Source organism: Carassius carassius, chromosome 35 (genome assembly GCF_963082965.1).
Source record: "Carassius carassius chromosome 35, fCarCar2.1, whole genome shotgun sequence".
Taxonomy (NCBI): domain Eukaryota; kingdom Metazoa; phylum Chordata; class Actinopteri; order Cypriniformes; family Cyprinidae; genus Carassius; species Carassius carassius.
Window position 1 is genome coordinate 1284704 of NC_081789.1, and position 27891 is coordinate 1312594.

Sequence of the window (27891 nt, forward strand, 5' to 3'; positions counted from 1 at the left end):
TAATGTGCACACACAAACACACACACACACACACACTCAGAAAGAGACACTCTCCACTCTACACGCTCTCTTCTCCCTCTCTCACACTCACACACACACACACACACACACAAACACAAAAGACACTTACACTCACACACACACACAGACAAAGACACTTACACTCACACAGAGACCCAGGCACACTTGCCCTCTCTCCCTCTTTCTCTTACTCACACTTTCTCTACATCTCTCTCTCTCTCTTACGCACACACACACACACACACACACACACACACTTACACTCACACAGACACACAGATACACACACACACACACACACACACACTTACACTAACACAGAGACACTCACACAGAGACCCACGCACACATGCTCTCTCTTGCCCTCTCTCTCTCTCTCTCTCTCTCTCTCTCACACACACACACACACACACACACACACACACACACACACACACACACACACACAAAAACACTTACACACACACACACACACATACTCTCTCTCTCCCTCTCACTCACACTCTCTCTCTCTCTCAAACACACACACAAAGACACTTACACACACACACACACATACACACACACAGAGAGAGAGAGAGAGAGAGAGAGAGAGAGAGAGAGACAGGCACACATGCTCTCTCTCCCTCTCTAACTCACATTCACTCACAAAATGTGTATGGAATGATTTCTTTATGTGTTTTACACCATGTATTTCACATATTTTTTGGTAGTTTGGTATTGCTTTTATGTTCAGTGTTCAGAATGTGATTGTAAAAAAAAAATATTTGTTGTAGGCCTATACTTTTACTCCTGTTTATTTCTGGATATTGCTGTTGGTTATTTACACTTTTTTTTATTTTGTTTACATTCTAAAGTTATTTTTTTAATTTATTTTTTATGCATTTGAATCATTCAAATGTTCAATAATATGCAACTACAGTCTGACTCAGAGTTGTGTCCTTTAGGTCTGACCTAGGTGGCATTTATGAGCAGTTGCCCACATCCAGTAAAATGAATGGCTTTCAATGGCCCTCTGGTGGTCAGAACAAGTTATTGCTTAAATACTAATCTCCTTAGTTTTTTCACTAACCTCCAGATGGCAGCATTCTACACATAGCATCTAGATCTATATCCAGAAACAGTTTAAAATAAATTTAGATAATAATTTAAGTGATTTATTCATAAAAAAATAATATTTCACATGCAAGCTAATGGTGTAGTTGCAGATTTGTGTGTTAAATGGGTACAAAAGTACTTCAAATCTCCCAAAACACAGCATAAATGCATAGTTGAGGAGTAAACAAAAAAAATTATATATTATTTGTATTATTGAAAATGTATATTTTTTCTACAATTATGCTTTCAATTTTGGGGTCATATTGACCCCAAAGACCAGATTCGTGAACAGGAAATGAGGACCATTTGTTAAAAGACTGAAGATGCACAGATAGGTTTTTGATGTGCCATTTAATTTATTTTTATGGTTAATTGCCTGTGGTATTTAACATGGCAAGCAGGCATCCTTGTCTCTCATATGTGTAAACAGGGACCGTGTGGTGAGTTACACTTTAGGCCGACGGCTTCCAATAGATCATGTCAGCGGCCAGCTGCAGTTTAATTTTGTTTTCATAACCTCGTCCAGTCATCCAGGTCTGCAGCATGTTTGCTTATGCATCTGATCTCGAAAAACAACTTAATTACAGTACAAATACTGAGATCATTTGTGTCTTTGCTACTATATTAATCATGGCAATTATGTAATTTAAGAGCAAGTAGTATTTATTGTTATTAATTTTATTTTGTTTGATATTTATTATTTTAGTGTTTTAATTTTTGCATTTGTCAGACGTTTTACCCAAAGCTATAGGTTCATGCATTTCCCAGGAATTGAACCAATGACTTTGTTGTTGCTAAGACCATGATCATCTGTTGGAGCTGCAATGTCAGAACACATGCGCACAATTTTACCTTTAGGTGTACAACAGCTTGACACCTTTATACCCTTAAAGGATGCATATTAGCACCTTACAGTAGTGATATTTATCCTTCAGGATGTACTCTTATGGTACTATTATGAACCCTTTATGGGCAAAGATGGTAAAAAGGTGTCCTTTTGAGGGAACCGTGCCACTGAAAAGCTGTTGTACCCCAAAAAAGTACTTTTTTTCTGACAGTGTAAAGTAATTCTAGCAGTACTGCAGGAACCATTCCCAATGCTTAATAATTCAATAATAAAAAATTATTGCAGGAGTAACCTACAGGATTAGTTCACTCAGCAATAAAAACTGTCGCCATTTGACTTGTGTGTAAAATGCCCTGTTGGGATTTGAGAGCTGTGTGGAAAGGAAGCATTCATTGCTTCAGATGACTTGTATGCAGTGCTTACTTTTTTGTCTGCTTTGGAGACTGACCACTCTGGTCACTCACTGACCAATCCCTGGTGCTTTTGTATGGAAATAAGTGGTGTGAATATTCTTTAGAATGTGTAGTTTTGTTTTCCATGGAAGAAATAAACTAATTTGGGTTTGGACCGACGTAAATAAATTAGGACAGGTGACAGAGCAATTTCCTTAAAACAGGGAATTTCCAAGATAATCATGTGGCCATTTAAGTATTTTGAGTGTTGCTGAATTGGTTGTGAGTTCATATGAATTTTCAGTAACACTTTAGATTAGGGGACAGAGTTTTCCCTAAATAAATTCATAATTTGCTACTTATTGATAGTAAGGTAATTGTAAGCAGTAGTTATGTTTAGGTATGGGGTGGCTAAAAAAGGGTCATGCAGAATAAGGCATTAATATGTGTTTGTAGGGGTGGACCTTCATGCTTACTACTTTTTCTAAATATGTTTTTGTACAAATTCATACACCTCTTAAGAAGTAGTTTCATTATCCTGTGAGATTGGTTTGGAATTTCTAGACTAAAGGAATCTTGTGTTGTTTCATATCTGATCTGTTTAACCATATTGACAGATTTGCTTATTCTCTCTGGTAGATGATGAAGAGGTTTCCCTCAATGCAATGCCAGTCTTAGATACAACACCTGAGCAGGAACCCAATGAAGACCTACCACCAGCTTCTGATCTGCCTCTTGAGGATGCATTGAATGTGGGACCTGACATTCCAGAGCCGCCTAACGAAAGTCCTCCAGGGATAGAACCCAAGATGCTGTGCTGCTCACCTCTCTAGATTAGCCCAGTAAGGATACCCAACCAGAAGCAGAAGGATCAACTGATGAACTTGTAACAGCTCGACCAGAGACACTATTAAGCGATGACACTCAAGGTGAAACTGCGGAGCAAGTCCCTGGAAAAACAGAGTCTGAGGAGATCCAGGAGGAAACTGTGGCTGAGACTCTTTTGGAGGTTCTGGAGACTCGTGAAGTTGAAGACACGGGTGGACCAACTGGAATGGGACCTACTGGAGAGCATGTAGAGGTTGAGGGAGACACAAGCTCAGAGCAGTTGGAAGGAGATGGAAATGAGGAAGAACCCTGTTCGCCAAGGATGCGGAGTGCCTTGAAGCGCAAGAGCCGAACCTTGTTCGCTTCCATTATCCGAGTTAGAGACGGTCATCACCTCGGCCTGTGAGGATCCAGAGACACCACGTTCTCACTACATCCACATTCATCATCTACTGCACAGCTTGCCATCAGCTCAGTGTCACAATGAAAGCCAAGATGAAGATGAGCTACTTGACCAGGAGTCTTCTGAGAAAGTCACTGTGAAACCCCAAGAGGAAGAAGACGAGGTGTCTCCATCCATTGTACCTGAGTGTCCTAAACCTTGTTGCAGGCGTAATCTACACTGTAGCCTCTCCATAGATTGCCTGTCCGAACTCAACCAACTTTTGGAAGGTGAAAGACCCTCACTTTCCACCATCTGACTGGAAAGTGAACACATGGATGTGGGTGGTGGAGTCAGCAGAAGGGAACCTCGAGAGAGTGAGTGCGAACTGTGTGATAACTCCTGCTACAGCACTTCCTGTTACAGCACATCCTGTTATAGCACTTCCTGTTACAGTAACTCAGGTTACGAGGGGTGTAACCACCTTTGCAGCCATACATGCCTCTCTTCGGTTGACAGCACCCGTCTGTCGGAGAGCACCATTTTCTCCTCGCAGGAGGAAGAGGAGGAGGAGAACAGTGCTTTTGAGTTCGTCTCGGACTCGATACAGAGTCCAGATATAAGGGAGCCAGGAGACGGGTTGGTTCATTGGAGGCCATCATCATCAGAAGAAAGTCCCCAGAGAGAAGGGGAGGTTGAGATGTCACCACTAACTGGGTCTAGTGTAAGGTCAACAGGTAGGTGCCTTGTCCAAATTATGCATTGTGGGAAGGTCTTGGATGTTTGCTAAAACATGTTGCTTGGAGCAGTTGCTCAAATGCACAGGGATTAATGATGTTTCATTGTCAAAGAAGAACAGTATTTGATTAATTTTATCTCATGTTAGCATCCCTTAAGTCCAAACGTTTTATACTGGTGTACCCCCTGGGGCATTTAACATTCTTCTGAGTACCCCCACGAATTGTTCAAAGCTGCAGATTCCTTCACTAATTAAACACCGCTGTTGCTTGGAGACACACACCAGTTCTGTTTGCGGATTTTGTCGGAACTATTATTATTTAGTTGTAAAATATAACAAACAATAATTGACATTATTGTGTTTAAAATGAAGGCTACATTTAAACTGTAAAATGTTCACTTAATATGACCTTTTTGTTGAACTGTTATATAAAATAAATGTCACAGTTGCAATTGTTTATATTCGTTTATCGCTTATGTTCATATGGATGAACAATTCGGCTTAGCTGCTATTTTGGATTCTGAAGTCAAGGTTGTTGTGTTTACTCTGAGTTTCCAAAGCCAGAACTCCGACTTTAGTGGTTTTCCAGTTGAAAGTTCCTACTGGGAACTTTGTGCATACTGCCTACTGTTTTTGTGAAACCATATACTTCATGAAAATATAACACTAGCATCACTAGTATGCTGGATGATTTCTGTCACATGTCCTCATTACATGGCATGCTTAATTCACATATTATTCTTTATTAAATTGTAATTATAATTAGCGAATTTAAATTGTTATTTTTGTATGTTTAATCCAATATTGTGTTAAATGTCCTATAAATTGACAGAAAGTGATGTTGAACATTTAACTGCATGCAGTTGGTCATATAGGTAAATATTGACTGGTTTTATATGACACACAATATACACACTGCATACTACAGAAATGTAGCTAGTAGTATGGTACTGGACATAGCAATTATTGAAAAAGTCTCACAACACTGAACCCTTTTTCAGCTAGCTTTCTATGGTTAAGTTGTTGTAATGGGTTGTTTTTACACTTCATTAAAGCACGGGCAGAATTTGTCACATAACATCGTCATTAAAGAGAGCCACACCACTTACAATTGCTGCAGTGCTGCTTTCTAGTTTGCCCTGTGATGTGTTTGGCTGCCAATTACTGTTGTACACCGTTGAACATGATCTCTACCTGATGAGAACCGATAATGACTCTCTAATTAGTCTTTCACCTTCACTGCCCACATTTAATAGACAGTCACCAGAAAGGCTACCTAGTCCATGATATCTCAATGAATTTGCTTACGAGGTATTACATATATAGGGCGAATTCAGGTAAATTGTGTAACTTTTTGACAATTTTGGCCCTGAATTCAGCCTATGTATTATTCATGCTGTTTGTTCTCAACATGTTTTGCTATATAACCTAGATTTTAAACAGAATAGACTCCCAATATTGAATCCAGCTGAGAACCACTGATTTATGCTTGTGTTTGATTTTGTTTGTAGGCAGTTGTCATATGCAATGCCGTCGTCATCCAATCACTCATCTTCCTGATCCCCATCATTACCCAAGTGTTGATGAACCATTACCACCAAGTAAGCTTTCCTAAGTCACACCTTACCTTTGCTTATGCCATTAACCTGCTACCTTCATCACTTCAACTCAAAGCACAATCATAAATGAGCTTGTCTCTCAAGAGATCTGTGATGGTCTGATCTCTCAAGGGTTTCTACACAGTTGCCATAGTGACATAAAGAGTATGCATACTCAGTTTTTATTTAAAGCTATCATTCAAAAGCAGGTCAGTGAATGTGTTTTAATCTTACAGTTATTTTCAAATCCTAAAAAGCTTGAAAGTGAAGTAAAACGAAGCAATCAAAACAATTTTAATAAGAACAATGCTCAGAATAATTAGATATAAAGTCATTTGCATGGGCATTTTTCACACAAGGTTGGTCTGCAATGCGACCAATTGCAAAATAACATTGTGATTTATTAATGTAATATTTTTGTATTATATATTGTCATTTCATTTATAATATCTATTTTTTTATGCATGTGAAACTGAAAGAAAAATTCTCACCCCACCAGTTAAGATCCTCTGATCTATCACACACACAGACTGTAATAAGATTGCCATAATCCTGAGGTTTTGAGTTGTGTATGGAGACTCACACACCTACAAGAGAAACACATTCAAAATGTTAAGATGCGCTTAAAAGCCACCAACAGCATTAAATACTACAGAGAGCTTAACTGATATTGACAGACAGTACGGTCTTCTTAGAATGAATGAAAAACATTATTATACTCCTCCGCTCGAACCAGGAACTCTGTGTAATCCGTGCGGCCGTAAACATGGGCAGACAATGTGCAACAAAGGTTCGTGAATTTCACAAACGGTTTTATTCCAGGCCTGTAGTTTTGTGCTGTTGTTAAAACAGCCAACCACACAACACGCTCTTCCCGGCATCACTAGACAGCATACGTACTAAAAAAACTAAATAAAAATAACTTTTCGTACAGCTAACATCTGCTACAGCCACCTACGGGACCAACACGCTACTTCTGCTACTTCCTTAGCAGGAAAGCACGCAGTAATGGCGGCGCTGCTTTACTTCCGTGTTTCACCGTGTGTTTTTTTTTTTTTCAGGATTCACAGATAAATAGAATGATCAAAAGAATGGCATTTATCTAATTATATTATATTATAAACTAAAAAAAATGAGCAATAATGATGTTGTTTCAAACACAGTTCGTCAACAAATATACAATTTATTGTGGATGATAACATGTCTATGGTTAACTCTCAATGAAAAATGAAACGTTATCACTCCGGTTACTGCATCTTGTTTGCTGACCTCAATTCAAATTCTGTTCAAGTTGTTTAAAGCTCATTATTTCATAGATATGTGTGTCTGTAGTCAGTCTGATCGTGTGTTTCCTGTATACGAGTGATGTGCTTCTTTCTGGCTGGCACAGATTGGGAGGCCAGGACACGTGTGTTCTACGTGGACCATGTGAGCCGCAGCAGCGCATGGAGGAGACCCAGCCGTGCAGCCACATGCAGCAGCATCCGGAGACCCAGCTCCTCTCAGCAGATGATCAGTGTCTGTACATGATCAGTACTAGAGTATCAATATATATGGTGACTTCATGTGCTTATTTTATAGCCCTGTACAATATGTTCTACTCTTTTCTATAAGGTAACTCATTTAAGTGTGTTGTTGTAATGCTAGTGAATTGACCAGATTGAAAGGAATAGAGCAAAAGCAGCTTCAAGTAGTATTTGGGCTGATGATGCCACCTACAGGACACACACACACACACACACATTATCGAATTGTGAATCCTGAAAAATTAAATGTATCAGTTTCCAAAAAAAAATATATATATATTTATATATAACAGTTCTATATAAAAAAAAAAAAAAATATATATATATATATATATATATATTTTTTTTTTAGAACTGTTTTCAACATTGATAATAATCAGAAATGTTTCTTGAGCAGTAAATCATCATATTATCATGATTTCTGAAGATCATGTGACACTGAAGACTGGAGGAATGATGCTGAAAATACAGCGGAGCATCACAGAAATACATTACACTTTAACACAGATTCACACAGAAAACTGTTATTTTAGATTGTAATATTATTTCACAATATTTCATGTTTTTGTTGTGAAAATAGTCTAGATTAGAACATTGATTACTTTTTTTTTTTACTGTATTTATGATCAAATAAATGCAGCCTTGGTGAACAGTAGAGTATAGTTCTTTAAAAAAAGGGGGGAAAAGAAAAAAGATAAGTTTCTGACATCATCAATGTAATTTTTTTTTTTTTTTAATTTTAGCTTTTTTTCCTTTTCATCTTTGAAATTCATAATAAGAGACGCTTTAAGTTTCCTATTAAAAAAGCTAAATTTGTTATTATCATTAAAATTATATAATTACCATTATGATTATTATTGATGTATTATCAAGATATTAAATAATATCTCAATTAATAATAAACAGATAAATTCACGTAATTAAAAAGAGAGCAAGCCCCTCATAAACTGCAGAGTATGTTAATAATGCTTGAGGAATGGTGACAAACACAGACACTCCTCACTGTTCTGACCTTACTGTCACAATGAAAACAACAACAAGATAACGCTTTTCATACGTTTTCTTCTTATAAAGAAGTACGGTTCAAACAACACATTGTTTTCCATGAAGAACATTGATAGTTTGAGCATGATGTCATCAGGTATCAGATCATCCAGAGGACGATGGCCAGCGAGGACGAAGCGGCCGGCCGTGGACCTGAGAGAGACGCAGATAGTGAAGCCACAACACACGCTCCAGGTGGGCCTTTCTGTCTGATGAGAATAAACTGAGTGTTTCGTTTTGAGCAGCTGCAGAGCTCTGTGGAGGAGTTAGCAGACAAGCTCCCGGAAAACACATGATGTGTCATAGAACCTGAAAATTCCCATTTGAAATTCAACCAGAAAGTGAGATGCTTGTAGAAACCAGTAGACTGAAGAGAAGTGATCTTCTAAACTCCAACTTGGAAGCATTTATTGATCAGTAGTTCTGTACTGTTTCAAGCTTAAAGGAAGAAATGCTGACATTTCGGAAAATCTGCTCACCCTCAGATCATCTGAGATGTAGAGTTTGTTTCTTCATCAGGTTTGTAGAAATGTAGCACTGCGTCAGTGTCTCATCAATGGATGCTCTGCAGTGAATGGGTGCCGTCAGAATGAGAGTCTGATAAAAACATCACAATAATCCACAGCACTCCAGTCCATCAGTGAACATCTGGAGAAGACAAAAGATGAAACACATCCAGCATTAAAGGGCTGGTTCACCCAAAAATGAAAGTTATGTCATTAATAACTGCTGTGAAGAGAGAACAGAAGATGAACGCCGAGCCGAGCCAGATAATGACTCGTTCTCGAGTCAAGAACCGTTTCTCTCAGACTCGTCCGATTCGAGAAACGAGGAGCTGATGATACTGTGCATGTGTGATTCAGCGTGAAGCAGACCGACACACAGAGCGTCTGAACCGAACTGATTCTTTTGGTGATTGATTCTGAACTGATTCTGTACTAATGTTATGAGCGCGGGTAAACCGAAGGCTTGCAGTCATCCATGGCTGGACTGGCCATTGGGCATACCGGGCATTTGCCCGGTGGGCCGACGTGCTTTTTGGGCCGATATATCTCATACTCATACTTTTTTTTTTTTTTTTTTAACGGCCCATAGAAATTTGTACATCGGCGGCCCATTCGTTTTGTTTTGTTTTGCTTAATTGGCGGCGCTGGGTTTGTGCCGGTGTAATGCATTGGTCAAAGTCAGTGTTAGTTTTTTTTTCTGACAGACCAGCCCATGAAACACGTAGATCAGCGGCCCATTGGCTCTTTTCTTGATTGACACTGGGCTGGCCCAATCACAACTTTAAACGAGTGAGCGAGCGGCAGCAGTGTCAGTGTGTATCTGTAAAATAAGATGGAGAAGAAACGCAAGGAATGTGCAGATAAATAGCTTGAAAAAATAGAACCAGGCCCTTAAAGCAGACACTGTAAACTGTGTGAAAATATATGTTTTCTGACCTTCATCAGCTCCTGTGGCAGATGATGATAGTGAGGACGGAGGATCAGGAGAGAGATGAGAAAGTGTAGAGCCTGCGGTAAGCAGAACTACTTTCAAAACACTTAGGCCATGTCATGAGTGTAGATTATTTCCACATCTGCATAGTTGACGATTACCGCAATTCACTAGAAATTTAATAAGAGGCGTTTGTAAACCATGTTTTCCGCCAAAATAAAAGCTTAATGCAGTTTGCGTCAAAATAAAAGATCATGTGCTTATCTCTTTCAAGTATAGAAATTGGTACAACTAATTAAGAAAGTTTCCTTTATTTTTTTGTGCATTTGTTTTACAAAATATGGCTATTACTGTCATTGGATTAATATTATAACTATTATTATGTATAGGTGTAATGTAAATAGACACTGTAACTAAAAGAGGTATGAATTTTTCTTTGTTTAATTTGCACACTGAATATGGGTTGGAGCTTTTAATCTTGAACTCTCAAAGTGCATCAGATTAATGAATTTAACATTAAAATGCACAAAATTTTCTCACGGGGGGGCATGCCCCCCGAACCCCCCTAGAAGGACCGAGGACACACCACCATAGTTTTAACAAAAAATCCTGTAAGAGACACTGGTATTGCTATGCCAGAGCCGCTTATAGCTTGTTTTAGGATTCACCGCTGTGGAGTATAGTTCAACTGTATTAATAAATATAACATTTTGACTTATTTCATCTGTTAACTCTCACTCGTTCCTATACTCACTCATTACATGGCATTAGTGGTTTTGATGAATAGGAGTTGGTATGCATATAATTAAGGGCGTGCAAAGATGGGTGGTGTTTATGATCATGTAGTGGGCCGGTCTGGGCAAAAATGCCCGGGCCGATTTTTTGTCCCAGTCCAGCCCTGCAGTCATCGCCAATGACGCCATTACGTCGAGCGCAAAAGAACCGGTGAACCGTTTTCTTCAACCGGTTTATTGAATCAAACTGTTCGAAAGAACTACTGGTGATCCGAAAACCGATGCAACCGGTTCTTGACTCGTGAACGAGTCAGTCTGTTGTTCGTTATCTGGCTCGGCTCGGTGTTCATCTTCAGTTCTCTCTTCACAGCAGTTCAGTCAGTGTACTGTTTGAGTAAATGAATTACTCCGGGATATTGGTTTGTTTGAACTCAAAAGGAAGTGTAAGCCACATTAAAAAAGTTAACAGCTTAAGTCATTTGTGGATTAATGCGTATTAGAGACGTAAACCGTTTCAAATGATTCAGTTCGATTTATTGAACTGGTTCAAGAAGATCCGGTTACATCGAGTGATTCGTTCACGAACCGGATATCACAAACTGCTTTGTTTTGAACTCTCTCTCACAACAGACACGGAAGAGAAGACAATGCTGAATAAAGATGTATTTCCGATGCTTCAACAATATTCTAACTGACCCTCTGATGTAACATGGACTACTTTGAAGATGTTTTTCTTACCTTTCTGGACATGGACAGTAGACCGTACACAGCTTCAATGGAGGGACTGAGAGCTCTCGGACTAAATCTAAAATATCTTAAACTGTGTTCCAAAGATAAACAGAGATCTCACGGGTTTGGAACAACATGAGGGTGAGTTATTAATGACATAATTTCCATTTTTGGGTGAACTAACCCTTTAAGATGTTTTTAACTCAAATACATAGTCTATAATCCATAATAACTCTTCCTCCAGTGAAAAAGTGCATCAGCTGTTGTCTCTCACAGATTTGTTTAGAGCTGTTTAAACGCTGCTTAATCTGTGCAGATTTCTCTCCTGATTCAGACCAGAACACTTTTTCACTGGAGGAAGTGTTATTATGGATTGTTTGAGTTTAAAACATCTTAATGCTGGATGTGTTTCATCTTTTGTCTTCTCCAGATGTTCACTGATGGACTGGAGTGCTGTGGATTATTGTGATAAATAATCCGGTATGTGTGTGATGTTTGTAGATCAGAGGAGAGAAGGTCCTTCCTCTCCTGTGAGTAATCCGAGCGTGATGCTGCTGTTCCAGTGTCCAGCCGTGAAGTTTGTCACCCATCCAGATGTCTTCACTGTCCTCCACGCTAACCACGTAAGTCAACACGAGACGCTTCAAATCTGAGTTTTCATGTGTATGCTAATAAATGTTGTGTTTTGTCTTGAAGAAAGAAGATTCAAACCATTAGTAGCCAGCGCACTGAAAGTGACTCGGTTTGCTTCAGTGTATGCAGATACTGTCCTCGAGTAGATAGCACTTCAGTTGAAGGGTGATATTGATTAAACTATTTGTAGATTCCCTTTTTATTGATCCCACAAGCTCTCCTGCTGCCCTACAAGAGATAACAGACATTAACAAGTCAAAGATAAACAAGTCAATATTCTGGTTCCTAACACCCAAATACGACAGAATTTTTAAAACCCTTGCAACAAAAAAATAAATGAATAAATGTCAAACTTCATACATTTTCCAAAATAACGTGTTGAAGTTAGAATGACATAAAAATCCCCCTAACTATTTTCTGATTGGATTATAATTTAATTAATTTATTTATTTTCAATTTACAGATTTTACTGTGAACAATTCAGCCATGCGTATGTTTGTTTGTCTCTTTTTATGTTTTAATCAAAATATCATAACTTGTGATTATAGTGCCAGTCTTATCTCTGATTTCCAATCATGTAATGCTCTTAAAGAGACAGTGCACCTTCACAGAGTCATGTGCAGTCAATGTCCTTTCATTATTCTCTCTCACAAACACACTCTCTATCTCTCTCTCTCTCTCTCTCTCTCTGTCTTTCTCACACACACACACACACACACATACACTCTCTCTCTCTCTCACACACACACACCTGTCTTTCTCCCTCAGGGTGTGTATCGGATGTTTACTAACAGCACCTGTCTGAAGCACATGATTCTGAAAATACAGCGAGATGCGCGTAACTTTGAGGGATATCAACACAACAGTGACCTCGTGTCTTTCCTCAACACATTCACTGATTCCCAGCAGGAGCTGCCGAGAGGCTGGGAGATCAAGACAGACGCGCAGGGCAAGCTGAGCTCCAGACACACACAGAGACTGTGCGGAAAACAATAATGACTAGACTAGCTTAACATTAAACTGATTTAATGACATGTTTCTATGTGATATTTTGCATTGGTAGTTATTCTTTCAGGACCACAACAGATGTGCAATAAATAACATATAGAACTAAATGTACACAAAACCAGTCTTAAGTGTACATTTTTGGAAATTGATATCTATACATCATCTGAAGATGAATAAATCATCTCACAAAGACAACACTTACAGAGACTGTGCAGCTACAGTGCTGGAGAGGTGCGGCACCCACACACACACACACACACACACACACACAAGTACTCTGGGATGTCATGCTGTGACTGTAATATTGTTCATGTTGTGTGTTGTGTCTCAGGCATCAGAAAATTGCCGGCAGGAATTGTGGGTGGGGGGAGTGCATGTACAGTTCTCTCTCCACCTTCAATACCACGACTGAGGAGCCCTTGAGCAAGGCACTGAACCCCCAACTGCTCCCTGGGTGCCGCAGCATAAATGATGAACACTGCTCCGGGTGTGTGTGTTCACAGTGTGTGTGTGTGTTCACAGTGTGTGTGTGTTCACTGCTGTGTGTGTGTTCACTGCTGTGTGTGTGTTCACTTCGGATGAGTTAAATGCAGAGCATGAATTCTGAGTATGGGTCACCATACTTGGCTGAATGTCACTTCAAAATCACAGAAAAAACAACACTAAACTATACTAAAAATACTTTTATTCATCATAAATTACTGACTAAATTAAATGAATGACTTTAAATTAAAGACATTATTTATAATGTTTCAAAATAAACTGCTGTTCTTTTGAATTTTCTATTCATCTGTGAATCCTGAAAATTAAAATGCATCACAGTTTCCTAAACAAATGTTGTACAGCACGACTGTTTTCAACATTGATAATAATCAGAAATGTTTCTTGAGCAGCAAATCAGTATATTAGAATGATTTCTGAGGATCATGTGACACTGAAGTCTCTATAACACTGTAAGGGGCCAAGTCTAATACTTTAAGCAGCTGAGGGATGCTGGATGGGACTTTAACCATTAACTGGAATGTCCACACAAGATGTTTAAATGACTTGTTGTATATTTATTTTACCATAACTGGTCTTCATTTCCATATAGGCAAGAATCCAAATAAACAGTCAGTAAATCCACCAGTCCTTCACCTTTAAAATGACTTGCATAGCTAGGTACAAACAGTGTAGCGTAGCGGTAAAAAACTGTGTGCACCTTCCTATATTGTTCCTGTGTTCCCACCTATATTTTGTGAACAATCAACCTAGATTGACCCCTATTGGACATACCTGTACATAACCATTCAAAGTAAAGACCAAAAGGGCTCTTACATACCGGCCCCTAATGGGGATAAATCAACATACCAATTCCCAACACATAACAAAGAGCCATAAACAAATATAAATATAAAGCATCATACACACATGACGCTTGTAACAAAACCCTTAACCCAAAGACTCATGAAAAAAGCTTAGTTTTGCTAAAGGCCTATCTAGATTGTAAGCTGTGGTGGGAGGAGCAAACGACGGACACAGTGGGCATGGCGTCAGGCCTCGGAGAGGTTTTTATTAACAGAAAATAACAAAACACAGGGAAATGAAAGTGTCACAAAGCGAACAGAGTGCACCAGCCCTTTCTTGTCAGTGAATGAAAGCTTCAAGATCCATTGCATCGTCAGACAATTTGGTGATTGGCCGATCGTTCAAGATTGCCTCTGCTTCACACAAGACTATATGGAAACTGTCATCATCAAGCGTCTGCTGTTGGAATACTGCAGTGATGATCTTCCTCAACATGCGGATGACCCACTCTCAAACACTATCCTAATGAGACCCAGCTGGAGGGTTCAAACTCCACTTAATGCCCTTCTGACATAAAACTCGTTGAATCTTAGCCTGATTCAATGATAAAAGTGCCTCCCGAAGTTCCCTCTCTGTTCCTATAAAATTGCCATTATCTGAAAGAAGATGCTCCACTTGCCCTCTTCTACTGATAAATCATCGCAGAGCATTAATGCAGGCATTTTTGTCAAGAGAACTGGCAAATTCAAGGTGAAAAGCTCTACTGGCCAAGCAGAGGTCTTTATCCTCAAAGCTGCCTGCATTCAAAGGACCACTGATGACCCAACCTAATGCCGTTCTTATGGCATCCCCATGGCTATTAATGACTTCCCAAGGCTACATCATCTTGGGAGCATTCGTTCCAATCAACAACTCAACATTAGCCATTATACGGAGAACTTTAACCTTTGCCAAGTAAGGCCACTTGGAAAAATCTTCTTAAGATACCATGTTATCAGAACTTACAGGCATTTGTTTCCGTGTGAGCGTTTTTGTGGAAGCTGATAGAAGATGTTACCATCAATGGCAGATACTTCCAAACCTGAAAGTATGTTTGCAAGTACAACTCTTCCCAAAATCATAGTTTGTTACAGAAACTGAGTTTCTCTACCAGAAAGATTGAGCCACTGCATAAGGCTTTCTGTACAAAAGGCATACAGTACGTCTGGATTATATGATCTCCTTTACTGGCCTTGAACTGATTAGATAGAAGGAAGACAGCGATCCTTTCCGGCCCCTGTATGACCACATGTTTCAGTAGATCCCTAGAACTTGAGCACTTAAGCAAAGAAATTCCATCTTTTCCCTATGCTTCCTCCTTTTAAATTGTGGACAGTACTCCAAAACACGATGCTAAGCACTACACAAACATAATGGAATTACTTTAGAATGTTTTGATGGCAATTCTGTTCTTATATTCATGGTAGTTTCCCCAGATTCCTCAGGTGCAACGGTAGAGGCGAAGATGTTTCATTTAACTCTGCCTTCTGGACGTATCTTTGACCGATTAACAGGCCTCATGATAGTTGGCAAGTCTCTAATATCACCAAACAAAAGATCTATTAGGATGCCAACCTGTCTTTAAACAATTTGAACAAAATCTTTGAACAAAACTCTGCATTCAGAATATTATGTGCAACAGCTCTCCACCGTTCTCTGAGCTTGAAATGCAATATAGATATAGATACAAGCAATCACTTGACTTGAAACGAGGATTCACTGCTGATACTTGGTTTTCCATTTTACTACATACAGCAGATTCAAACTCCTCGGCCATTGGATTCAATATAATTGAGGATGCTTTCTCCCTTTCCTTTTCCAATTGAAAATGCATATTATAAGAGGCTTTAGAAACACTGTGACTTTCAGAGGCCTGTAAAACTGCAAGTTTAGCAGTAGATTCTGCTAGCATTGCATTCAACTCCGGTTGCTCCTTTTTCCTCTTTATCTTCTGCCCTTGCTCCTTCAAAGCATGTTTTTCCTTTAACGCTGCCATACAAGCGAGCAGTGCAGTCTTATCTTCCTCAGCTATAATTCTTGCAGAAGAAACACTTCTGCATGACAGACATTTTATGCCAAAGAAAATAAAAGCATTGTAACATTCCAGCAAAACTGTTGCATTCTGGGAGTTTATTCTGGGTTTTACAGAGATACATAAATCCATTACGCTGTTATTGTCATCTAAGACCATTAAAATAATTGTAGTTCATTTAAATAAAGCTTAAATATATTTAATATAAATATTAGTTGAAACCAATGAAACTCGAAAACCCTAATGAAAAAATGTGAAATGTTGCCTTGACTGCAAACAGAAATAAGTAAGTAAGAAATAAGAAAGTTGAAGTGTTATAATTGTTAATAAAATAAAATAAATAAAACGTTAAATAAAGCTGATACGAAATAAAATATAAAAATTTGATAAAAATTATAAAAAAATAAATAAATTGGTTTGGCCATCAACAGAAATCAAATAAGTTTAATATAAAGTAATAAATGACTAAAACAAAATATAAAATAAATAAATAAAAATGTTGGAAATGTTCCCTAAGATTAAAGACTAAAAATAAAAACTTAAACTGAAATATAAATAAATTAAATATACATAGAAAAATTTTTTTTAAAACATATTACCATTAATAAAACTTAAACTTAAAGATGATATAAAATAAAATATAAGATGAAAAACTAAACTAGGTAAACCAAGTAAACAAAACTTGCAATTAACTTAAAGTTCAATTAAGTAATATAATTATTAAAATAAAACTGCAACGAATATATATATATATATATATATAACTGACAAAAATACTAAAACTTAAACTAAATTTAAAATGACAACTGAAAATATGAAATAAAAGCCAATTCAAAATATTAATAAATACCATGATAGTATATAAATAATACTAAAATATCACTGAATTATAGCTAATATTGAAGTGCTGAGCTCATATAGCAACACAGTTACAGTCTGACACAACAAAGATTCATGAAACATGCTCAAAGCATGTAAAAAACAAGGTTTGTGATGGTGAATCAGCATTTAACTGTTAACGGTGCATTAACAGTGTCTCTGCAAACCCATCGTTATCTTAAAAGCATTCCAGAATGCACACTCCTATTCCATTCAGTTAGTGAAGTGCTTTACTGTAACTGTCACGGCCGGGATCCAATGAGGCACGGAGATAGAACCAATTGAGAGTTAGTCTTTTATTAAGGGGTAATCCAAAAAGCATAAACAGTCCAGGCAGGGGTCAATAGGAAACATCCATCCAAAACATAAAGTAGACAAGGCAAGGGCACGAACTGACAAACATGAATAAACAACAACTCCGTGACACATACTAAGACAGACCAGGTTATATACACAAGGAGAGACAAACGCTAATGGGAAACTGACAGGGTGTGATGATAGGTAATTAGTGACAGCTGGGTGCAATAATTAAGCAGGGACGTGAGGAATGTGATTAATGAAGTGAAAGACACCGTGGGAAAGGAGGACATCTAGTGGACACCCAGGGAACACAACCCAGACACTGTGACAATACCCCCCCTCGACGGAGCGGCTCCCACACGCTCCACGACAAGAAACAACACAGAGACAAGGAGGGAGGCGGACAGGTGGAGGCTCAGGGGGAGGGACGGAGGGCCAGAAAAAAAAATCATGGGGAACAGATACCAGAAGTGTAGACACAAAACAGAGAGACCAGGAGGGAGGAGGACCGGAGGAGGTTCAGTGGGAGGGACGGAGGGCCAGGCTCACAGAGGGGAACAGGCAGAAAACCTAACAGAAAACAAGAAACGCAAAACATAAGTCCATAAGGACATCACGTGGTGCCCACCAGGGCAGAACAGAAGACCACCACAAACGTGTGATCAGGGCGGAAGCCTTCCCAGGGCGGAGCAGAAGACCACCACATCCTTGTGGTCGAGGCAGGAGTTCCCCAGGGCGGAGCGGAAAACCACCACAACCGTGTGGTCAGGACGAATGCCCCCCAGGGTGGAACAGAAGACCACCACGTCCTTGTGGTCGAGGCCGGAGTCCCCCAGGGCGGAGCGGAAGACCACCACACCCCTGTGGTCAAGGCTGAAGCCCTCCAGGGCGGAGCAGAAGACCACCACACCCCTGTGGTCAAGGCGGAAGCCCTCCAGGGCGGAGCAGACGTCCGTGCGGCCGGGCCAACGGGACGATGAAACTCTGGTAATCCCCTGATGTTTCTACCTGACTCCAGAGGATCGGTGCTGGCCTGACTCTGCTCACGAAGATCATTGGTGACTTGACTCTGTCCCTGAAGATCACCGGTGACTTGACTCTGTCCCTGAAGATCACCGGTGACTTGACTCTGTCCCTGAAGATCACCGGTGACTTGACTCTGTCCCTGAAGATCACCGGTGACTTGACTCTGTCCCTGAAGATCACCGGTGACTTGACTCTGTCCCTGAAGATCACCGGTGACTTGACTCTGTCCCTGAAGATCACCGGTGACTTGACTCTGTCCCTGAAGATCACCGGTGACTTGACTCTGTCCCTGAAGATCACCGGTGACTAGCCCTGACTCTGGAGGGTCATCGGTGACTAAACCTGACTCTGGAGGGTCCACGAGCACCTGACTAGACTCTGGAAGGTCAACCGGAACCTCACTCAACTCTGAAAAATCAACGGTCACCTGACTTGACTCTGGAGGGTCAACAGGAACTAGCCCTGACTCTGGAAGGTCGACGGTGACTAACCCTGGCTCTGGAAGGTCGACGGTGACTAACCCTGACTCTGGAGGGTCCATGAGCACCTGACTCGACTCTGGAGGGTCAACCGGAACCTGACTCGACTCCGGAGGGTCAGCTGAGATGGTAATCCCATGCAGCGGCGCTGGGCAAGCAGCCACCTTGGGCCATGACTCTGGACAGGCGGCCATCTTGTGCTGTGGTGCTGGGCTGGCGACCCTCTTGTGCTGTGGCGCTGGACCGGTGGCCAACTTGGGCATTGGCGCTGGGTTAGTGGCCATCTTGTGCTGTGGCGCTGGGCTGGCAGCCATCTTGTGCTGTGGCGCTGGATTGGCGGCCATCTTGGGCCGTGGCTCTGGACCGGTGGCCAACTTGGGCATCAGCGCTGGGTTAGCGGCCATCTTGTGCGGTGGCACTGGGCTGGCAGCCATCTTGTGTGGTGGCGCTGGATTGGCGGCCATCTTGGGCCAGGACTCTGGACGGGCGGCCATCTTTGGCATTGGCGCTGGGTTAGCGGCCATCTTGTGTTGTGGTGCTGGGCTGGCGACCACCTGGTGCTGTGGCGCTGGGCTGGCGGCCATCTTGGGTTGTGGCGCTGGCTCAGCAGCTGTGACGTGAACAGTCTTAGGGATCTCTAGGATCTTTGACAGCGTGGAGAAATAATCCAAGAATGAGTCCGCGGCCATCTTGGGCGTTGGCGCTGAGCTGACGGCCATCTTGCACTGTGGCGCTAGACTGGTGACCACCTTGTGCTGTGGCGCTGTGCTGGCGTCCATCCTGCCTCTTGGCGCTGATCTAGCGACCATCATGGGCAGTGGCGCCACCATGGCGGGCGTGCACTTCTTCTCTCCTCTCTGTCCGCCATGGTGAGATGGTGGCTCTGACCCATTCCACACGAGCCCCGGGTCGAAGGGAGGCCATGGTTGAGAGCGATGCCGAGTCTCCTCTCGACCACTCCCTCCTCGGTGTCCTCCCCTGGTCCCCCGGAAAACCACCAGGCGAGTTCCCTCAAAACCGTCTCTCTCCCGCTCTGTGGCTGGGGATGAGACATAGGCAGACATACCGCTGGTTTTTACTGGCACGGAGTCGTTCTGTCACGGCCGGGATCCAATGAGGCATGGAGATAGAACCAATTGCGAGTAAGTCTTTTATTAAGGGGTAATCCAAAAAGCATAAACAGTCCAGGCAGGGGTCAATAGGAAACATCCATCCAAAACATAAATTAAACAAGAAGACAAGGCAAGGGCACGAACTGACAAACATGAATAAACAACGACTCCATGACACATACTAAGACAGACCGGTTATATACACAAGGAGAGACAAACGCTAATGGGAAACTGACAGGGTGTGATGATAGGTAATTAGTGACAGCTGGGTGCAATAATTAAGCAGGGACGTGAGGAATGTGATTAATGAAGTGAAAGACACTGTGGGAAAGGAGGACATCTAGTGGACACCCAGGGAACACAACCCAGACACTGTGACAGTAACTTTCAAAAACAATTAACTTTCCTTTAGTTCAGACCTTTTAAAAGCTACTCAGTGTGGAAAGTGTGAATGTTTACGTGCTCCTTGCATGCTTTCTCTCAGGGAGCGAATCCATTACATCAGAACTGAAGGTCCTCAGGGCGTTGAAAAGCTGTTCTGTGATGCTGACCTGGTCATCCCGTTGAGGTACAGTGATTGCAGGACTAGTTATTACTGGCTTAATCAACTAGTCAGACTCTCCAGACAGCTAACTCACAGCTGAATACTAGAACACATCAAAGGGGTCCTGACATGGATTGTTTTGCACAAAAAAGTAAATAAATAAATATGTGGAAAAATGATTATTTTCAACCCTCATCCTGACCCTCTGACCAACACCAGCTGTAACAGTTTATTATACAGCAGTTTAACCTTTCTGTTGCTTTCTGTGTCTTGAATTATAATCAAACAACAAAACACATAAAGAAAAGTCACCAGATTTACAGTGTTATTTTATTTTTGATTATTATATTTTTGTACCTGAATACTGTTAGACTACTGTTTGTTTCATTTGAATCTTTCTTCTATTATATTTATCTATGCTTGTAACTTCTATAGTTTCAAGTATAGTATTCAAGATTATATCCTGATATACTCACCTATAAAATCACACCAATCAATTTCATTTTTTATTTTTATTTTTCAAATAGAGCTATTTAAGAGCCTCTCTGTCCTTCAGTCTGTTTGATGAGGAGATCATGTCGTATATTCCCTCTCACTTTTCCACCCCGGCCTCAGTTTCTCTCCGCGCTGCTCTCCTGGATCCTCGCCTCAGAGTTCACCGGGTATGATCATATTACTGTTCAAACGCAAGACTTTCATCATTGGGATTGTTTAGGCTCATATACAGTAGATGGACAAAAATGATAGCCCTAATTTAGCTTTGAAACTACTGCTAGTTCTAGATCTGCAGCCGACAAAAAAATGCCTGTGAATTCAAGATGAGGAATCAGTATTTCTGTTCTGTTTTCACCAAAGAGAAAGAGTATAGATGTACTAAAAGTTATTTTTTGTCAACTTTTCGAATAACACAAGCAAAAAGCAAAGCTAAAAGACATGGATTAAAAGCTACACATTGACAACTGTTTCAAACGCTAAAGACTCAATCTAACTGTTTTTACTCAATCTTATAAACCATTTTCTCTAGCTCAGTAACAGGCATCCACAGACATACTGGCCTTTTTTAAACCCTCTTTAAGTGTCTGTGGAAACACGAGCTGGTCTCTTGTGTGTAACACTCTTGCACAAACCCAGCAAAGGCTTTTCCCTAACCACGAGAGCAATCATTCCCCGCATCAGTTCTTTTGTGTGTTTGCGGTTACAAATCTGGCCAGTCTACCACTTTCCTCGTGTTTACACAAATCACAGGTCATTCCTCGTGTCAGGGTGGTTCTTTCTGAGCTGAGATGATCACATACACTCACACGCCAGCGAGACACGAGTTAAAGTGACTTCATTTCATGGCGGACGTCCCGTTGGGCTGCACAGAATGTGCTAGCGCAGCTTAATGAGCCAGTTGGGTGCATTTCTGTTTGATGAGAAACTCAGAGTATATGTCAAATTATTTCACAGCATGGTGCTGACATCCCTGCTCCATTTGCTTCGTTGTTTCACACTGAGGCCCCCAGAAATGTATTAAATGTATCTTTTCTTTGGCTTCTTGCCCACTTTTGTTTCATTTGAATACATTGTATGACATTTTCAAATAAGGAAATGTTCAACTATACACCATTGTGTATTATATATTTTGACAGGCTTGCAGAGGGCCAGAGCACCTGCTCCGTACCGCAGAGACTTCGAGGCAAAGCTTCGCAATTTTTACAGGAAGCTGGAGGCCAAAGGCTATGGCCAGGGACCAGGAAGAATCCAGTAAGTGTGTCAGACAGATAGATAGATGGATGGATAGATATCACATTGATTTTGATTGGGTTTTTTTTGTGTTGCTGTTAACGCTCATCATTAGAAGGGAACATCTACTGGAAAGCACCTTTAATCAAGTAATGGCCTACTCACGCAAAGAGCTCCAGAGAAACAAGCTCTTCATCGCCTTTGTAGGAGAGGAGGGGTCAGTCAACTGTGTTTTCAATCACATGCATGCTATTAACAGACATAGAAACCAGAACTTGGATCTCAACTGATCTACAATATTGTGTTCATGTTCCCTATAGTTTGGATTACAGCAGTCCATCGCGGGAGTTCTTCTTCCTGTTGTCTCAGGAGCTGTTTAACCCCTACTACGGTCTGTTTGAGTACTCGGCCAACGACACGTATACTGTACAGATCAGCCCCATGTCTGCATTTGTAGAGAACCATCTGGAATGGTGAGAGATCTTCTGTTTTTTACCTCACGACTGTATCTTTCTTTATCCCCAATTATTGCTGCTTAGACTTGGAATGTGTTTGATGTTCAGCTTTGTAGTCCTCCGGTTGATGTGGCATGTGGTTGAGGAATCGCATGCCTTCTGGTCAGAAGCGGTCACGCTACGTCTTTGTTTTGTCTCTTATTTTGGGATTTTGACCGACCGGGAAAATAACCCTCTTGTTGAGTAAATTATAATGTTAAGAAACTAAACACAAAGACAAATTCTCAACGTTTGCCTCGAACTTCATCCAAGCTGAGGACACGTCTGGTGAATGCCAGTGTTGAGATCCACAACGTTTAATTGAATTTAAAAGTCGTCCCAAGTCACACTGTCTGACTCTCAAGCCCTTTCCAGAAGGTAGAACGTTTAAAAAGCCTCAATTTTGGTTCAAAGACAGGATATGTATTATATTACAACAGAACATTATGACATGGATAAATGTTTTGCTGGACTCTCACAGGTTCCGCTTCAGTGGCCGTATTTTGGGTCTGGCTCTGATCCACCGTTCTACAAGGCCCTGCTCAGACTGTGAGTCTCAAAGCTCCTTTGACACCATAAAGTGAGTTTCGAATGATGGATTTTAATTGGATATCTGTATTGTGTGGTCCGTAGAGTGACAGATCTGAGTGATTTGGAATACCTTGGAGTTCCACCGGAGCTTACAGTGGATGAAGGACAACGATATCATGATATCCTGGATCTGACATTTACAGTCAACAAGGAGGTCTTCGGACAGGTGCTAGATGATTCAGTCTGTTTTTGAAGCACTTTCAGAAAGGTTTTCATATGTTTAATGGAGCTGCAACAAATTATTTTTTTGATAATCGGTTAATCTACTGATTATTAGAATGATTAATCAACTAATCATTAACTATTTCGCCAATTAATCAGTATGCTTTGTTCAATTATTCCGCTTTTGCAATGTTATACATATTCTATACAAGTAGAGCTACTTTATAGTAGAATATCAAACTGAAAGCAACATCAACACTGTTTTTTTTCATATTTAATACTGTAATGCTGCTTGCTTCAAAGCAATCTATTATATAAAGAGCTATATAAATAAATGTGTTGAATGCAGAGCTGGTTCAGACGTATCCACATTGCTATGATCAGATGCTTTCTTAACTACTGTTTTCCCATGCTGTCATTTTTGTTGTGTTCATTTTGTTACTGAGAGGAAAGCGCACCGCATATATTTACATATTCATCTAAATAGTAGTCAGTAGTCAGAATTTCAGTAATGTTTGGAAATTCACAAACACAAAACTTTTTTTTATTCCTAGCTGAGGATTAGGAAAAGAGGTTGAGCATCAGTATATTGGGCCTTTACACATAACAGAATTTTAATTTTTTGTTTATAAAACATTCCCACACTCTACTGGTTGAGGTTAATTTGAACGTCTCATAAGCATTTCTACTTCTATTGGATTACATCAAGGAAGGCTGGATAACCATCTTGTGCTACAGCGCCACACTGGTCAAACCACATTATTGCACGCTACTACAGGAATATTCACCAACAAAAGTATTTTGACAATTGTCTTTAATAGTTCATCTAATCGTTTCATACATAGTGTCTTACCAAAATACCAGCAATGATAATGATCTATGATCAGGGCTGAAGAAAATTGAGTCTCCTGCTCAGGCATCTACATTACGTATAGCAAGCCAAACCTGGTTACCAGTTTTGTATTAGGTTGTACTAAAACCACATTGTACTAAAAGTTATAAAAGTGGGCATGTCGGGGTCACCAATGCAAACCAAGTCACACTGTTTACACCAATGCTTGTCGATCCCAGTACAAACCCAACCAGAGTGGGGACTCCAGGACCAGCGATGAGAAACATTGGTTTACACTCAACCTCTTAATGAATTGGACTCCAACTCAGTTCCTGGTGGGCCACAGTTCTGCACAGTTTAGCTCCTAACCTAATCAAACACACCTGATCCAGCTAATCAAGCTCTTCACGATCACTAGAACGATAACCCACTAGAAGCAGGTTTGGACACCCCTGACTTACTCAAACAAATATTGGATAAAATTTTAACTTCAGAAGAATTACACACAACTAAATGGTGGCTCAGGATGGATCCATGCGTTATAGGTGGCATGTCACTAATACTTGTAAACATTACTTCTGCTGCAACAAAGGTTTGTACCAATGCTTGAAACTTTTTGCATCTTTTGCCAGGTCATAGAGAGGGAACTGAAGTCGGGAGGCTCTAATACACAAGTGAAGAAGAAGAACAAGAAGGAATACATTGATTGAATGGCTAGATGGAGGGTGGAGAGGGGGGTCATGCAGCAGACCGAAGCTCTTGTAAGAGGTTTCTATGAGGTACGCTAGCTTGAATGGTAGTTTCACTGAAAGTTAGTTCATATGATTTGAATGTGATATACTGTATAAACTGTTCCTTTATGATGCAGGTCGTAGACTACCGGCTGGTTTCAGTGTTTGATGCTCGTGAGCTGGAGTTGGTCATCGCAGGGACGGCTGAGATCGATCTGAATGACTGGAGATCCAACACAGAATATAGAGGAGGTCAGCGGATGCTTGCGTTGTCTTTAAAAATTCTTGGCAGTTGCTCTGTCAACAGTGGGTAATATTGTCAATTTTGTTCAAAAAGCTATCCATAGATGTTTAAATACTGGAGAAAGTGCTCACATGGTCTTCATTAGTGAGTAAAAGCTTTATTGCTCGGGTTAAGCATTTGTTCCACGTGAAGTGGTCTCACTTTTCTTTCAGGTCTTCTGCTGTGAATTACTATGAAGAGTCAGCAGGATTTTATCCCACAGCTAATGCCAAAACAAGTATCCCATCTGTTCAGATTGCAGTTCATCATTTAGAACGGAGCTGTTGACATTAAAAGCATGACGGGGGAACCCTGCAGAATTTAATAGAACCCTGTAGTGTTATGGTTTCACGGTGTCGAGATAACCTCAGTTGAGTCTCTGGAGTCTTCTGTTGACTTTTCTTGTACAGTCTACGCACATTCGGATAGAGACACCTGAAGGGCCTCTTTTTAGTGGGATACATTCTCTTTTCTTCTCAAACTTGGCTAATTTAAATAAGCTTGTTTCTTGCTCCCAAAGGGCAAATTTTCTGCAGAGTTCAGCTCTAGTTCCAATAAAACATACCTGAACCAATTAAACAAGAGCGGCTTTTACACCAGAGGAACATCTTCATAGTTCTTATATATGACCTTGGACCACAAATCTCAATTTTGAGAAAATAAATTTTAAAGTTGTCCAAATGAAGTACTGTATTTAGCAATGCATTCTGTATATATGTACAGAATATTTTCATGGAACATGATCTTTACTTAATATCCTAATGATTTTTGACATTAAATTTTTTTTTGACCAAAAACAATGTATTGTTGTCTATAAAAATACAAATACACCTGTGCTGCTTATGGCTGCTTTTGTACTGCAGGGTCACATTGTAACTTCTACTGGAAATGCTGGGATCAACTGGGAATGATTATAAGAACACTTAATCAGTTCCTACTTCAGATGAAAATCTAACCCAACAGAAGCTACCGGTGATGTGAATTGCTGTTGATTCGCTGTTTCTGGGATGCGGTGGAGCGCTTCAATAATGAACAGAGGTTGCGTCTGCTGCAGTTCGTGACGGGAACGTCCAGTGTCCCCTTCGAGGGCTTCGCAGCACTCCGTGGGAGCAACGGCCTGCGACGCTTCTGCATTTAAAAGTGGGGAAAGATTACCTCTCTACCAAAGTATACTGCAAGAAATAACACACTTTCTGCCTGCAGAATCACATACTGTATATCCCATAGTAATGCTAAACACAGCTTTATAAAACTCTTGATGACTTTTTAGTACTTGAGGAAGGCTAATTCATAAAGAGGGAAAGCTTTATGCTAGTTTAAGTAGAAAAATGTATCCAATGTATCTGCCCCTTCCTGATCAGGTCTGTCAGGGGGGCCGGCTAAGGAGGAGAAGTTAGGGATGAAACAGCGGTAGTATCCTGCCAACCCAAAAAGAATCAGCTACGGGAAATAGGCTGGCTGGAGAGGACGCTGGCATCGTGTGTTCGCCGCTTCTCAGCCTGCTGGACTGCTGTGACTGTTCTGTGTGTCTGCTCTGCTGGTGGCAGATATTGAGCTTTGTTTGGATGTTGGAAGGGTGTGGACCCTTGGACGGTTCACAGTGTAGTAGCTGGCTGGGGCTTTCTCGCCCAGTGAGCTGCATTGGTCCGTGGCTAGGCTAACCGGTTGCTGCTACCAGATGCTGTCCTTTAACCAGGTCTTCTGTAGTCCGCGTGGGCTCCCCTCACCTCCAACGCGTGCCACGCTTGTCCCCTGGGTTGCTGCGGGCACTGCCGCTTGTCCTGGTGTGCATAGTCATCATTCATCCACGTTTGCTGGATCCATGGATTACTGCTAACTGTAGCATTACAGCGCTTCTTCCATCCACCATGCTCCGGTACCTGCCGAACCAACTCTTGGAACTTAACACTTGCTCCGCCCCATCAAACATCTTTGCTCTCAAGCAATTGGGCATTCTTCGCCGACCCCGCTACGTCCATAGAGGGTCACAGCGGCGTTTTGTTTACCCCCAGAGCATCCCCGAGGGCTCAATTCCAAGCCTGTGGACAGCTGCTGGTGGCGCGTGCCAACGATGTCATCGGATGCGTCATCAGAGCTCTCATGGTTCAGGTCTAAAAAAAATGATAACCGGCCACACTCAGGCCCCCTGCTGGAGGAACCACTCACTGCACGCCCGGGGAAACGCGGAGTGGACCATACTGTGCTGTGCTCTCTGGTAAAGTGGACTCCATCTTCAGTGATTAAAATGGAACTGTTAAACTGCCAATCACTTACCAATAAGTCATCCTTTATCCACAACTATATTTTTGATCAGAAGATTGATTTTATGTGCCTCACTGAGACCTGGCACAAATCAGAA

The 27891-nt window shown here is 41.0% G+C and overlaps 1 pseudogene; it reads left to right on the plus strand.

The window, feature by feature from the left end:
• The first annotated feature begins 2087 nt into the window (after positions 1–2087).
• LOC132115609 (E3 ubiquitin-protein ligase HECW1-like) overlaps positions 2088–27891 on the plus strand; it is a 33682-nt pseudogene continuing 7878 nt past the window's right edge.